Below are 13,575 nucleotides of genomic sequence, written 5' to 3'. Positions count from 1 at the left end.
CACGAGGGTGGGGACAGACTCTGCTCGGTTGCACCCTGGGATAGGACAAGGGGCAATGGGTAGAAACTCCAGCACAGGAGGTTCCACCTCAGCATGAGGAGGAACTTCTTCACTGGGAGGGTCACAGAACACTGGAACAGGCTACCCAGAGAGGTTGTGGAATCTCCTCTGGAGATTTTCAGGACCCATCTGGATATGTTCCTGTGTGACCTGTGCTAGATTCTATGGTCCTGCTCTGGCAGGGGGGTTGGACTTGATGATCTTTGGAGGTCCCTTCCAACCCCTAGCATCCTATGATCCTATGATACAAATTCCTGATAGGTCCTGAAGGACTTTCCTGGTCAGCACCTCATCGGTTATTTCCCAAAGGTTCTTAGTGCTGTGCTCTAGCTCTCGCTTTCTCCAGAGGTGGCCTTTTTTCCCCAAATGCAGGCAACACAAGAAAATTGCAGATAAAGAGAAAAAAAGGATATATAAATATTCTACTGTGTCTGAAGCACCATATTACTTTCAGAGCTTGATTCCAAGTCCCCATCATCCTGCAAATATGCCTGAAAAGGTACTGCACTGAACATAACTCTGCTTTGTAGCCATAGACGCCTTCTGCTCTTTAAACAAGTCCCCTTCAACAACACGTATTCTCATCTGTGCATTTTTAATAGAAGCATAATTTTTGTGGTATGTTATAATGAATAGCATACAACTAAATGGTGCGTGTAAGACTGTAATTCCATCTGGGAGTTTGTTGACATTGATAAACCACTTGGGTTTTGCTTTGGTGGTTCATGCTTTTACAGCAGCTCAACAGGATTACAGTCCTGTTAGGTATAGCTGGTTACAGACATTATACCACATGACAATGACTGCATGTTTTATTAAAGAATAGATTTAATTTTAAATATGTAACTGAAAAATCTCATGAATGGCCTGATAATATGGTGTTAAAAACTATCTTTATGTTATTACCCAAGTATTTGCTTTATTTATGATTCCTCATCTCAGGCAATGAAATACTTTAGTTAGATTTAATTATATGGGGGACCTTGTAATTTTGTGGCATCACTACTTTTGTAGGATATGAAAACCATAACATTGCACCGCTTATAAAGGAAAGTGAACCAGACAAGCCTAGTAATTTCATAGTCTAAAGTGAATTAAACAGATACACACAAAAGCAGATAAAGAATGAAAACTGTGGGTTTACTTCTTTCCCCCCCTTTAAATTGCAAGTGCTTACAGTGAGTAGCAGCGACTGTTGAGGATTGTTTAAAATATATAATAACATTTTCCTTTAATTTGATTATAATGGATATATCAGTCAATCCATGTGTGCATTTCCCTCAAAATGCAGCTTATGTGAAGACACATTTCCCTCTTGTCTGCAAGTAAGCAATGAAGCCTGTGTGAACAGGAGCTTTCATTCTTCTGCACTTTACTCCCAGTTTGTCTGGATCACCACAGGTTTAAAAAATTTCAGTCATGCATCCTGTTTCTAGTGTGGCCTCACTCTGCTAATTGCCATTTAGTTCACAGTGAAATAACTGCACTAATGACTTCAGCAAAGTCCAGATGTTCTAGGTCAGGCAGGAGGGAAATATTTCCGAGCGGATTTTTTTCTACTTACACAAACCACTGGAAATGGCCGCCACTGCCTGACAGAAGACTGGGGACACTAAGTCTGATGTCCTGCTGTTTGCTTCTGCCCAGCATGTTCTGTGGAAAGGTTATTATCTGTAACACCCCCTGTACTGGATATTCAGATTTCACTTTTAGCACCAAGTTTAGCACACCAAGCAGCACTGTCAGGAAAATCACTGAGATGAGTCATGGTAGCCCCCAGACACAGGGTACACAGGTCAGAGGGCAGTGACACTTCTTCCTCTGCACACTGGTGGCTTTATTGAGCTGTTGCTCCCCCAACACCCACACACCAGCCAGGAGGTTCAGCCACAGGAACTCTCCTAGACCAGTAGGGAACAGAGTACTTACACTATTTCCAGTTAGCAAAATTAGGGGAAGAAACTAGAGGGCAAGACTGCCCAAAGAGTCAGTCTGCAGCCTGTATGTTCTCATCACTGTCTGGAGACCCTACGGGTGATGAGCAGCTTCCAGGCAAAGGCAAAATTCACAAAGCATCCATTCTAAAGGCCAAGCTGCTGTCTGAAGTTTAGGAGATACTGGAGTACCCTTGTCAATTTATCTCCATTTAATGCAGTTTCAGACTCCACTCTAGACTAGAAAAATTGAAAGTTTACTTTCATTATAGTAGCAATTCCACTCTGTGGAAAACCCTCAGGTTCTCTCTGCAGTACGAGATCTTTTCAGAGGTAGCTTTCACAACAAACTCTCCAAGCAGAGATGTGATGTATACTGGCAAGAGATTTTTTCTAGCAGTGTTTATACCATCCACCCAAATGACACAAGTTATACTTCTCAATAGAGCTTTTTGCTGATATAAGAACATTTACCAGAACTGACAATTTAATTAGTGATATGTTTCTTTTCTTCCCTTCCCATGCTCTTAACTGACAAAGCTGTATATGTAAAATAGTTGAATGCAGACAGACCTATTACTTCTGGGGAAGCTGCACAAAGGCCAGCAAATGATTCCAGCATGGGGAAGTGGAGGTGGCTGAAGCAATACAGCCATGACATTGCAGTGAAGCAGCCTTCCCATGGACACTGGGCAATGTCCAACAGTAACACACAAAAATCCAGGGGGAAAATACAGTTGAACATTGCTCATACAGAAGTTCTTCAGAGCCAAGGTGGAAGGAAAAAAGAAGACAACCACCACCAAAGCTAGTTTCTCAGTGATTTAAGATGCCTAAAGCCTTTCACTCAACATATATACTAAATTCTCATTAGCCTTAAAATATCACAGTGATCAGAAAACCTTCAGTATGGTACCTTTCCACTGAATGCTGTCTTAATCATCCAGGTATATCTCTTCACTCAACTAACCAATGCAAATTTTTCCTCTGTTAATATTCTACAATTACAGTGACTCCTGGGAGGATGAGATGGAAAGGGAAAAAGGCTTGGTGGGCCTTTCCTACCCTCCCTTGCACATCATTAATAACATTGTCAGCTAAATAATTAAATCATCCTCATTATAAATGCAACACAGAGAGAACACGCTTGATTCCAGGTGGGATCCGCAACACTGTCAATTTTTAAAAACATTATTTAAAGTAGGCAAATTTGATCTGGAGCCATTGAAAGAGTAGATTTGGAAGACCACCAGGTCATTTTTATGGAATTCCTTTTGTCAAGGTAATAGCACTTTAATGGAAGTTATGTTATATACACATATAAACAAGAGAAAATTAGTGTACATCAGTTATGATGATGTTTTCTGCTGAATACTGAAAAATTACTGGAAAACCACTTAACAACTATGTAATGCTTTATAATACTGTCAACGGAGTGATTTCCTGCTTTAAGGGGAGAGAAGGCTCTGCAGTTGATTTCACTGGGTTGCACTGAGGAACTGGTCCTATGCACACAGGTGCTCTTAGTACTTATGTTGCTTGTGATAACATAAAAGTGGGTATAGAACCAACCTTCTGTAGTCCCAAAACCCATAGATATTCAATATTTTTACATTTTAGGCAGGTGAGAGAAAAGGATATAGAGAAGATTGTTGCTGTTCTCTTTTTAAGCTTTAGTTTTATCCTACGAGGAGGGAGAGTGAGCATGAGGGAATGTAGCAAGCTTTTTTGATAGCAACACTATTGTGATACAGCTACTAATAATTTGTCTACCTCAGGATTAAAAAAAAACTTAAATAATTCAGAAGAAATTAATTAGGAAACAGAAAATTAAGACTGGGTAATTCAGACACTAAAGCAGGCATGGTACATCTTCCAGAATTGTTGTACATTTGCAGTTGCCACAGCTAGAAGATGGTGTCACCTGGAAGACATACAGCCACTCAGCAAGTCCCCTTTACTTTTTTCCTCCTTCTTTTCTTCATGTGGTTCACCATTATATCAGAGCTGCATCTTCCCCATACCACGCTGACCTTGCACTGATCTGGAGTTTAGTCCTTATCTGTTCCACATTTTGTAGAGTTTCCTATACTTAGTGAAATCCAAACTGTGCATTTTTCCTAAGGTTAGACTTCTCTGTTGGTTTGCACGTATGCTATATACAACTAGATACAACTTGGAGTTCTAGCAATTGGCTTGTACAGAAGGCAGGCAGAAAGTTCTGATCGTTGTTAAGGGAGGACATAAACTCTGCCTTCTGTCTTTAAAAGGGGAGGAAAAAGCCTAACCATTACTTTTTCTTTTTTTTTAATGGACCATCCTGAATAAACATCCTGTGGGAGCAGTGGCAAGGATCTTCTGTTGTATTAGGTATTTTCACTCCAAATAATTTTATTTCTAGGACTAAATAATTTTCAATCCTGATTTAAGAGTTTCCACCTTCCTCTGAAGTCAGTGAGAATGAAGGGCCCAGCTGTGTACATTTATTTGTTAGTCCTTCCTTTAAAAGTAGAGGCAGTTACAGCACTTGCATTTATTTGACTTTCAGTATACCTGACTGGCTCTGTGGGTTTGCAGTCTCATGGACTGCAGTTTGAGCTTTGAGGTATATCCAGCTTGCATGCTGAGAGCAAAACTGCAACTTTGAACACTTTTTAGGTGGTTGTGGTCGGGGTAAAGCAGGCATTTGGAGCTGTGTACACACTATTTTTAAGCACTGACCCTGCCCTTAATCTCTTTCCAGTGCCTTCCTTTCATTTAACGGACTAACAGCACAATACATGTCTGTCTTTGTGGCAGTTTCTGGGGGGTTGTGTTGGGTTTTGCTTGTTTTGTTTTTCAAGGAGATATATTCTCCTCATCCTTATCACGTTTAGAGAACAGGCAAATATTGGTGTCTGCTAGGCAGAAAGGATGTAGAGTAAGAAAACCAAAGGTTGTTCAAATAGGGCTTTTTGTGTAACATATTAAGCCAAGACCACTTAAATGTGGGACTCTGCCCCAAGCCTGGCCTGAGGTAGCTTTGTTCACAGTACCACAAAGGCCCGTGCACCAGAGGTATGCAGACATCTGGGTAAGTTCTCAAAGGCTCCCTTTGCAGTTATGGAAGAGCAGGTGCCTCGTTTCACTCAATACAAACTGCAAAATGAGATTAAGTGACCTCCATTTTTGTTTTCCATTGTCAGTAAAGACAGTCAGGGGTGATATATGTACCTTGTAGATAGATAGGTTCGATAAACCAGCCTTGAAGTCATAAACAGAGACACCAAGAGAGACACGAGGGGCATTACCAGAAGAAAGTCAGTAGGACTCCTGGTATTTTGTCCCATGGTCTGCTTCTACATTTTATTTCAGCAAATCATTGAAGGGAAAAAAACCAAAACAAACAAAACCAAATGAACAAACGCCCACAAACCAAACAAAACCCACAAACACAAAGTCCCATGAAATTACTTGGACATAAAATGACAAAACTTCTTTCTCCCCATGCTCAGCTCAGGATTTTATCCACTAATCAGGAAGTCTCCTGCCTTTTTGCCCTTAGACCACCTTTGGCAGGGCAGGGGGATACTACCTATATAGACTGGAAGGGATGGATTACTTCAGAAGAGAAACCATTAAAAGTTGCTACTACAGAAACTTCCCAACACAGGAAACAGCTAATAAAATGGACTTTGTTGGGAAAATAAAAATATACCCAGTTACATTATCACACATTTTAAAAGGACTTCAGATTTTTAATCACAAATGAGTGTAAATTGACATTAAGAAAGAAACAGGTAGAAATAACACAGATATCTGCAAGTACACTAACTCCTTCAGGGAGGGAAAGATGTATACAATACATGCACACTTTTATGTGTATGAACAGGAAAGCAAACAATTCTATTTTCCTAGACTCTCTAGGAAAAAGAAATGTAGATTATGGTGCATTGCTCCTTGAAGAAAAAAACAATCGAAGTTGCAAACTAATCACATAAAAACTTCTTTGTATCAGCACAGATTTCTGAAGTATTACACCACAATATATTTCTTCAGATGATGAATTTGTAAATGTTCTCAAGAATAAGACAAAGAATATTATCCAAACTTAATGGAACAATTATTTTGAAATACAGTTAAGAGAAAACATTAACTCTTTGATGCAGATAGTACCTACTGCCCTGACTTTATCCATTGTCCTGGTTTCAGATGTAATAAAGTTGATTCTCTTCCTAGTAGCTGGTACAGTGCTGTGGTTTGGGCTTAGGATGTGAATAATGCTGATAACACACTGATGTTTTAGTTGTTGCTAAGCAGTGTTTACACTGAGTCAAGGACTTCTCAGCTTCTCATATTGCCCTGCCAGCAGAGGCTGGGGGTACACAAGAAGCTAGAAGGCGACACAGCAAGGACAGCTGACCCAAAGAGGCTGAAGGGGTAAACTAGGGGTGGGTGGGCAGGCGACACTGGCTCAGGGACTGGCTAGGTATTAGTCAGAGTGTGTTGCACATCACCTGTTTTGTATATTCTATTATGATAATTATTATTAGAATTATTATTATTCCTTGCTTTTCTGTCCTACTAAAGTGCCTTTGTCTCAATCTGTGAATGTTACTTTTTTTTTTATTCCCCCCCAGTCCTCTCCCCCATCCCACTGCAGGCTTGGGGGAAGTGAGCAAGTGCCTCTGTAGTGCTTAACTGCCAGCTGGGGTTAAATGTACATACAATAAATTAGCTCATGTTTAAAGCTGTAAAGATTTGTTTGGGCTTCTCACAGACTTTCTGTTTGCCTTAATGTTATCCTACCATACTATCTTCTAAGTACAGGAAGTTTACTTGGAAACATTTATTTATATTTTTTCAATTCCTTGAGATAATTGTTTTAACATTGCCTTTATGGCTGGGCTGCTTCAAGTCTGTGTAACATACCACAATTATCTTGCGAGAATCTTGCGAGAAAAGAAGATTGTCTTTTATGAGTTTTCTCCTGGAATTTGAAACTTTTAAAATACTGTTCTTTTCTTCCCTGAGATCATTTTCTGACAGCTAAGAGCTAGTGGGCTTCCAAGGATCTTTACTCAAAGCATCTTCAAGACACTTCCTTCCTTGTTTTATGAGTTCTCTCATAGCTACCCAAGTAATTTTCAACAAGGTTCAGCATAAAGTTTCACAAAGGACTGTTCAACAACTACCAGTGAGCAGACTCCCAAGTTTTCGAGTCCATTCTACTTCCAGGATGAAAATTGCCTGCAGCCAGAAACAGCCAGCCCCTCAGTAACCAAGAACATTAGAGATGACCAGGACACCCTACAAGAACCATGGAGATATTGCATGGATAAGACTTGGGTAGATCTGAATAAAATTAATGATCCAGTTATAAATCAGCTCACCACCTGCTTAAACCTGTTTCAGGACAACAGACTTGGTACATACTGACTCTCTCCCAAGTGCAGACATGACAGTTGTCACATCACAACCATGAATCTCTCACGGGCACATCATATGACTACCAAAGTACAGGATGATGGCAAGTCATTTGTATTTTGGGTTTTTTTTTATCAAGTATTCTGTAGACTAAACTTCTATTATTACCAGTAGATTGTGATTTTGTGTACAAAGACTAGGATCCAAAATACATGCATCTAACACAGTGTAGTCCACATCCTAAATGGTTTCCAAGGTAAGTAGATGAAATACACAGTAGAACCAAAAAAGCCACACTGCCCTTACTCTTTGTAATTGTTAAGCTGAGGGATAGATTTGCTCTAGGTTTCACAGCAATCACTGGCAAAGCTGGGAAAGGATTCAAGATCTGTGTCCTAAACATAAAATAATGCTTGATTTCCTGGCATAGAGAGAAACAGGAACATGCCAGAGATGCAAAGCAATGCCAAGTTGTAGAATGGGCCGCTAAAGTATTTTTTTCCCTGGAGAGAGATTAAAGTCTTGCAGTATATATAAACACCTGCCTAATGATGACAGAATTGAATTTATTGCCTCATGCAGCAAAAATGCCTCAGAAATAGGATATTAGACATACTATTGAGATCATCCAAAATGTAACAGGTGTTGTAGTTATCAAGAACTTCAGGTGATCAGCCTAAAACATCTGCAGCACATGTACTATCCAGTAAACACCAAGGCACAGCTTGTAGAAACCCTGTGTGGGACCCTCCAGAGATTTTGAAGTAGCTGAGACATGATAGACTTGAAAGAACACCTCACTTCATGAACCTCTGCCACTACCCCGGTACAACAGCTCCAGGGGAAGCACTGCCAAATGCCCTAAGCTGTGCACCCTCTCCTTCAGTTTATCATACTCCTAAGTTAGTGAAAACACATTTCTGAGGCTGGGATAATAAGTTTGTACAGAGACCTTAACACACAACTGCTGCACCTTTTCCTTTGAGAATCAACCATCATCTATAAGCACTTAAGCCACAAAATATTTCTAAAAAAAAAGAAAATTCTTCTTCAAAAAATGTTAATCAAATGCAACATTTTAAACAAAAATTTCTAATCCCTCTTGGTCAAAACCCAAAGCTATATCATAACCAACATCTATTGCAACAAGTAGTATCATGCCCATACTAAAAAAGCTTTCCAGCTCCAGTGGTTTAAAGTTGGTATGAGTAAAGGCAATTTCCACTGACCTAAATCTGACAGGATGTTAAAGGTGAGGTACTGTAATTTATATATTACATGTAATATGCTTAAAACCCTCATACAAGTGGCAAAACATTCTGCACTGCAGTCATCTGATATTGTTTGGTTTCTTTTCTCAAAAAAAAAAATAAGTTCATGGCTTTTTATTGACAGAAGGTATAATCAAAATGGTCACTTCACTGAAAATAGTTAATATGGTTCCTCCTCAACCTGCATGATTTGCAGGTCATAAATTAGGTGAAAAATATCTAAATTTGTTTATTTTCATGTCCTCTCCTCTGGACAAAAATCCCCATTTTATTATCTAGACTAACTGGCAAATATTTTCAAATACAGTCCACACAAATTACAAATTTAGCACCATTCCTCAGATCTCAGGCCAGTAACAGCTAAGAGAAAGAAAAAAAACACAAATAAATCCTTGTCCCACTCACCCTTTCACCACCTTCATGATTCTGTTTCTCTCAGAAAAACTTGAAGTGGTGAAGTCTGCAGATTGCCAGAGAATTGGTGAACACAGGCTATTTTAGATCAAAGGGAGAAATGCCTTCTGAAGTGCCAAAGGCTCTCTCTTACCAACAACAAAAAAAAAAAAAAAGTGCCAATTCACCTTTTCTGTTGGATAAAATATCATGGAAAGACAAGCACTGGTGTCTAACATGGCTAGGGCTGGGCCATTAAAGACTTTTTGTAGGGGAAAAAAACAACTTTCACTTCTTTTTGGAAACAGCCCATCCTTGTGCACAAAAAAAATATACACAGAGGGCAAAGGTGTGTGCCGAATTCAGCCCTGACTTCAGTTTCTGAGCTGGCTAAATAAGCAGTTCCAAGTGAAGTGCATCACAGGGATGTAATTCCCAAGATGACAAAAGCATAAGCATCAGCTATTGCAAAAAGGAACAACCTCAGAAAGAAAAACTCTCAAGGGCCTTTTTAAGATTTCTTACAAGTATCTAGAAAGCTAACTGGATTCTGCATGTTCATAGTTCTGATATTCTCAATTTAAATTATAATAAAAAGGTTTATTTTCATTTCTATCATCTACCACTCTATGCCATCCTCAGCTCCTGCTAGCCTTTGGGTTTGAAATGGCCGCTAATCAGATTCCTAAAAAGTCATTTCTTGACTTTCAATGGATTGAAGCAGCAGCTACCTCCTCTTGGTTTGCTTTCTCTGCAAGTGCTAACAGCTCCTTCTGCAGATTTTTAAGTCTGTATTCAGGAAACAAGAGGCTTTAGGCAGCTATTTGGGCTTTTTTAGCACTCTTGGGAGCATCCTCATCTCATCTTTTCCTATTAGAAATACCCTACAGAGTGACAGCAATGTCCATTTCCTGGTTTTCTGCCTCCCACCACGGCTGTTGCTGAAGTTGTTTTGAGAGAGCCTGTGAAACAAGCCAATGAGTTCCAACCCTCATGGTCCTTCTGCATCCTACTATTAGATTTCCGATGTCAGAGACAATTTTGCTGTCTTTTCCTAATAGTATCTGATTTGCACCTTTCCACCATTAATTTGTCTAATCTATTTTGAACCTTTGAATGCATTTTTACTTCACGCTTTCATACAACAGTAAGTTGTAGAAGTTTATCCCAGGCTTTCAACAACCCTGCTTTCAAATTTCATCCAATCAGTTTCAGTGCATTTTCTCTGATCCAGTACTGTAGGATTTGGTAAACAAGTTTAGGACTCATCTTTCTGTGCTGCCTTCTTGATGTCGTAAGTCAGCTTCATTCCTCCTTAGCCTTCTCTCCAAACTGAAGTGAGACCATGAACTTGTTGCTACTTTCCTTGTAACTTTAAATGTCTTTATTACTTTTTTTTAAGAAAAAAAAATACTCTTCTTCAAAATTGAAGAACAATTCTATTCAATACTACAAATGTGGAAGCATAAATATTTTCTACAGTGGCAAAATGTCACCTTTGGTCATGTTCTCAGTGCCCTTCCTGAGACAGACAACCTTGGCTGCAGCTGAACAGTGATGTCAGTGATGACAAAGAACTGCTAACTCAGCATGGCTTGGATTATTCTAATGCACCACAGAGTTGTTTTGGAGACACCCAAATTAACTCCAGACAAGAAACCAAAAGACACAAAAACACTAGATAATACCATGCAGAGATACTTTCTTAAGCCCTGGAAGATTTTTAACTGTATTAACACAGTGCAGTCTCCTCCTAGATTTGGTAGTGTATTGTATTGTGTTTGTGTATTGTATTTGTATTGTATTTGTGTATTGTATTTTGTGTATTGTGTAATGTATTTACACAATGCATTGTGTAAAACAGGCAGGCCAACAGTCCCTCCTGTGCATTTGAAAGATCTTCAGCATGATAGCTCTTTTGAGGAGCCTTCTCCTCTTCCCACAAGGCATTAGGAGCTCTGTATCCAATGTGGACACTGTCTAAAGGCCATGTACTATAAAGTTAGTCGTTATCAGTAAAAATCAGTGAGTAACAAATTCTCCCCAACTTAAAACTTGTTTTCAGTGACTGAGAAAACTTACCATCTGAAGGGCAAAGCATACCTGTTATGTGACAAAGGAGGATGAAAAGTATGAACTACTTCCTCTTCACCCAGCGCTGCATGTCTTCTCCCTCCCTATGCAAACCACTGATGCACCTCAAAAAATATTTATGAGTTCTAACTCAAATACTTCAGCTGATAAATTTAATATCACGTTCCCTGGGGTAAGCAAAAAATAAAATATTGCATTGGCCTTCGCACATGTGGAGATTGTATTACTTTACAATGAAACCCAGCAAGCTGCACATTACAGGTTTTACCACAATCTCCTTGGTAGGAATGTTTCAAATACATTGCATATGTGTGAATACAATGTAAGCAGACTGAAACGCTTTGAACACTGCCATACATCAGACACTCGAGGCAGCAAGGAAAAAAACTGCCTTCACCTATCTTGGCTCTTAAGTATGCAGTATCCTTTAACTGCTTAATTTGATACTGGTGATCTCTAGTCTCATAGACGGTGCTACTTACAACATACAAACTGAAGTCCTAAATCAGTAACTACTTAAACCTATCCCTTCAAATCTCTGTAAGTTTGTAGCTTGTTCATTAAATATCTCTGTGAAAGAAAGCAGACGAGAGTGCTTGCTCTGTGTGGTATGACTCTAAGAAAAACAGATTAAAGGAGTCACAGCTGTACAACAAAGTCCTTTGGTTTATGCAAACACATTTCTGCACGCCGTAAAACTCCAAACATCTGACTGACTCGGATTTTACAAGGCTACAATGCTGGAAAATACGCATAGAAATCGACAGCATTCAAAGGCATTAAAGAGTTTCATTTCACATTTGTTTCCTATGTCGCCAGCTTGGTGGGATCGCCGCAACACCTGCTCCTATAACTCCAGGCCAGGGCAGGCCAGCACTTCAGGCGCCTGCTCCCTTTTCTTGGCCGCGGCACTCTAGCTGTAGCGCGGGCGCCATCTCCTGCTTCCACGGGGAAGCGCTACAGGCAGGGGCCGGCAGACCACGGCTGGCAGACATCCTGGGGCCCTGGAACCACAGACCTGGATCCGTCCCGTTGCGCCAGGGCCATGAGAACGCTTCTGTGTGCGAGCAGTACAGGGTGCGCTGCATACAGCCCCAAAACGTCCGGCACGCCAGACAAACGCCAGTACGGGTCTCCAGTACAATGCTCAGAATCATAGAATCATTTAGGGCAGAAAAGGCCTTTTAAGATCTTCAGGCCCAGCCGTCAACCCAGCACCTCCACATCCACCACTAAACCATGCCTGACAAGCAGAAATAGATTTGCCCTCACCCTTCTTCCAGGGGGGATTATTTCCCCCTTCTACACTTGAGGAAATCATAATTCAAACTACATGCACCCACCCACATAGACTGGCCAGCCTGAGACTCCTGCAAACTGTTATTCAGGGGCAAAAAAAACTCAACCCCAAACAAAGCAAAGCACTTGATAGCTTTCTATGCTTAAACCAAAATGTCAACAGCCATGAATGTTTGTTGTACTTCCAGAAAAAAGGTCATAGGCAAATTGGTGCACCCAGAAAATGACAACCATCAGCCCCACTTTGTGAAAATTTCTAAGTTATTTATCAAACTCTGCGTGGGAACTCAGTGGCAAAGGCAAACCAACATCACCGTGTCTAACCACAAAACCATAGCTGTGTCATTCTGGGGTTTCTTTATATACACAACAGGCTTCCTCACAGTAGAGCCCTGGATCATTTTTAGGGTCTGCTGGTCTGCTTTGCCTTCACATTACAGAAGACAGTTGTAGAAACAGCAGCATACGACTGCATGTTTACATGCCAAGAGGCTTGAACAGTGTAACACAGGAAGCATTTCCCCCCTAACATTATCCTGAACTTTGTAAACTGCCTTTAAAATGGCACACACACACGAGTGTGAGTGTGTGTGTGTGTGCATGCAACTTTGCTCTTCCACTGACTTCTGTCCCTTCACAGCCATCCTCCCATACGACCAGTGCTAGAGGACGAGGGGTGGCATGGATTAGGCCTGCGCCAGATACTGAATGAGTAATACTCCCTCTTAATCCCTACCCCTTCCCAAAGAGAAAACAGGAGAGAGATTTATGGATTGGGAATCTAAAACTTTAATAACAATATATAAGTATAGACGAAATCAATAGTGAACCCAAACCCTCTTACAGCAATCTTACACCATCACGACTGATATTGTGGATAGGCACTGGCAAAATCCCACACTGGACTCAGTAGCAGATGGCAACTGAATTCTGAAAAGAGTATTCAGGAAGTCATATATCAGGGTCAAAAGCAGAATCAACACAGGCCTCCTCACACACCAACCACTAAAGTAGAAAAATTGACCTTTATGACCCCTCAGCTTTATACCAATTTTTATGTATACAGAATGGAATTCCTTTTTGGTCAGGTTAGGGTCAATTGTCCTGTCCACTCCTCC

Source organism: Indicator indicator, chromosome 2 (genome assembly GCF_027791375.1).
Source record: "Indicator indicator isolate 239-I01 chromosome 2, UM_Iind_1.1, whole genome shotgun sequence".
Classification (NCBI taxonomy): domain Eukaryota; kingdom Metazoa; phylum Chordata; class Aves; order Piciformes; family Indicatoridae; genus Indicator; species Indicator indicator.
This window is presented reverse-complemented; position numbering follows the sequence as displayed.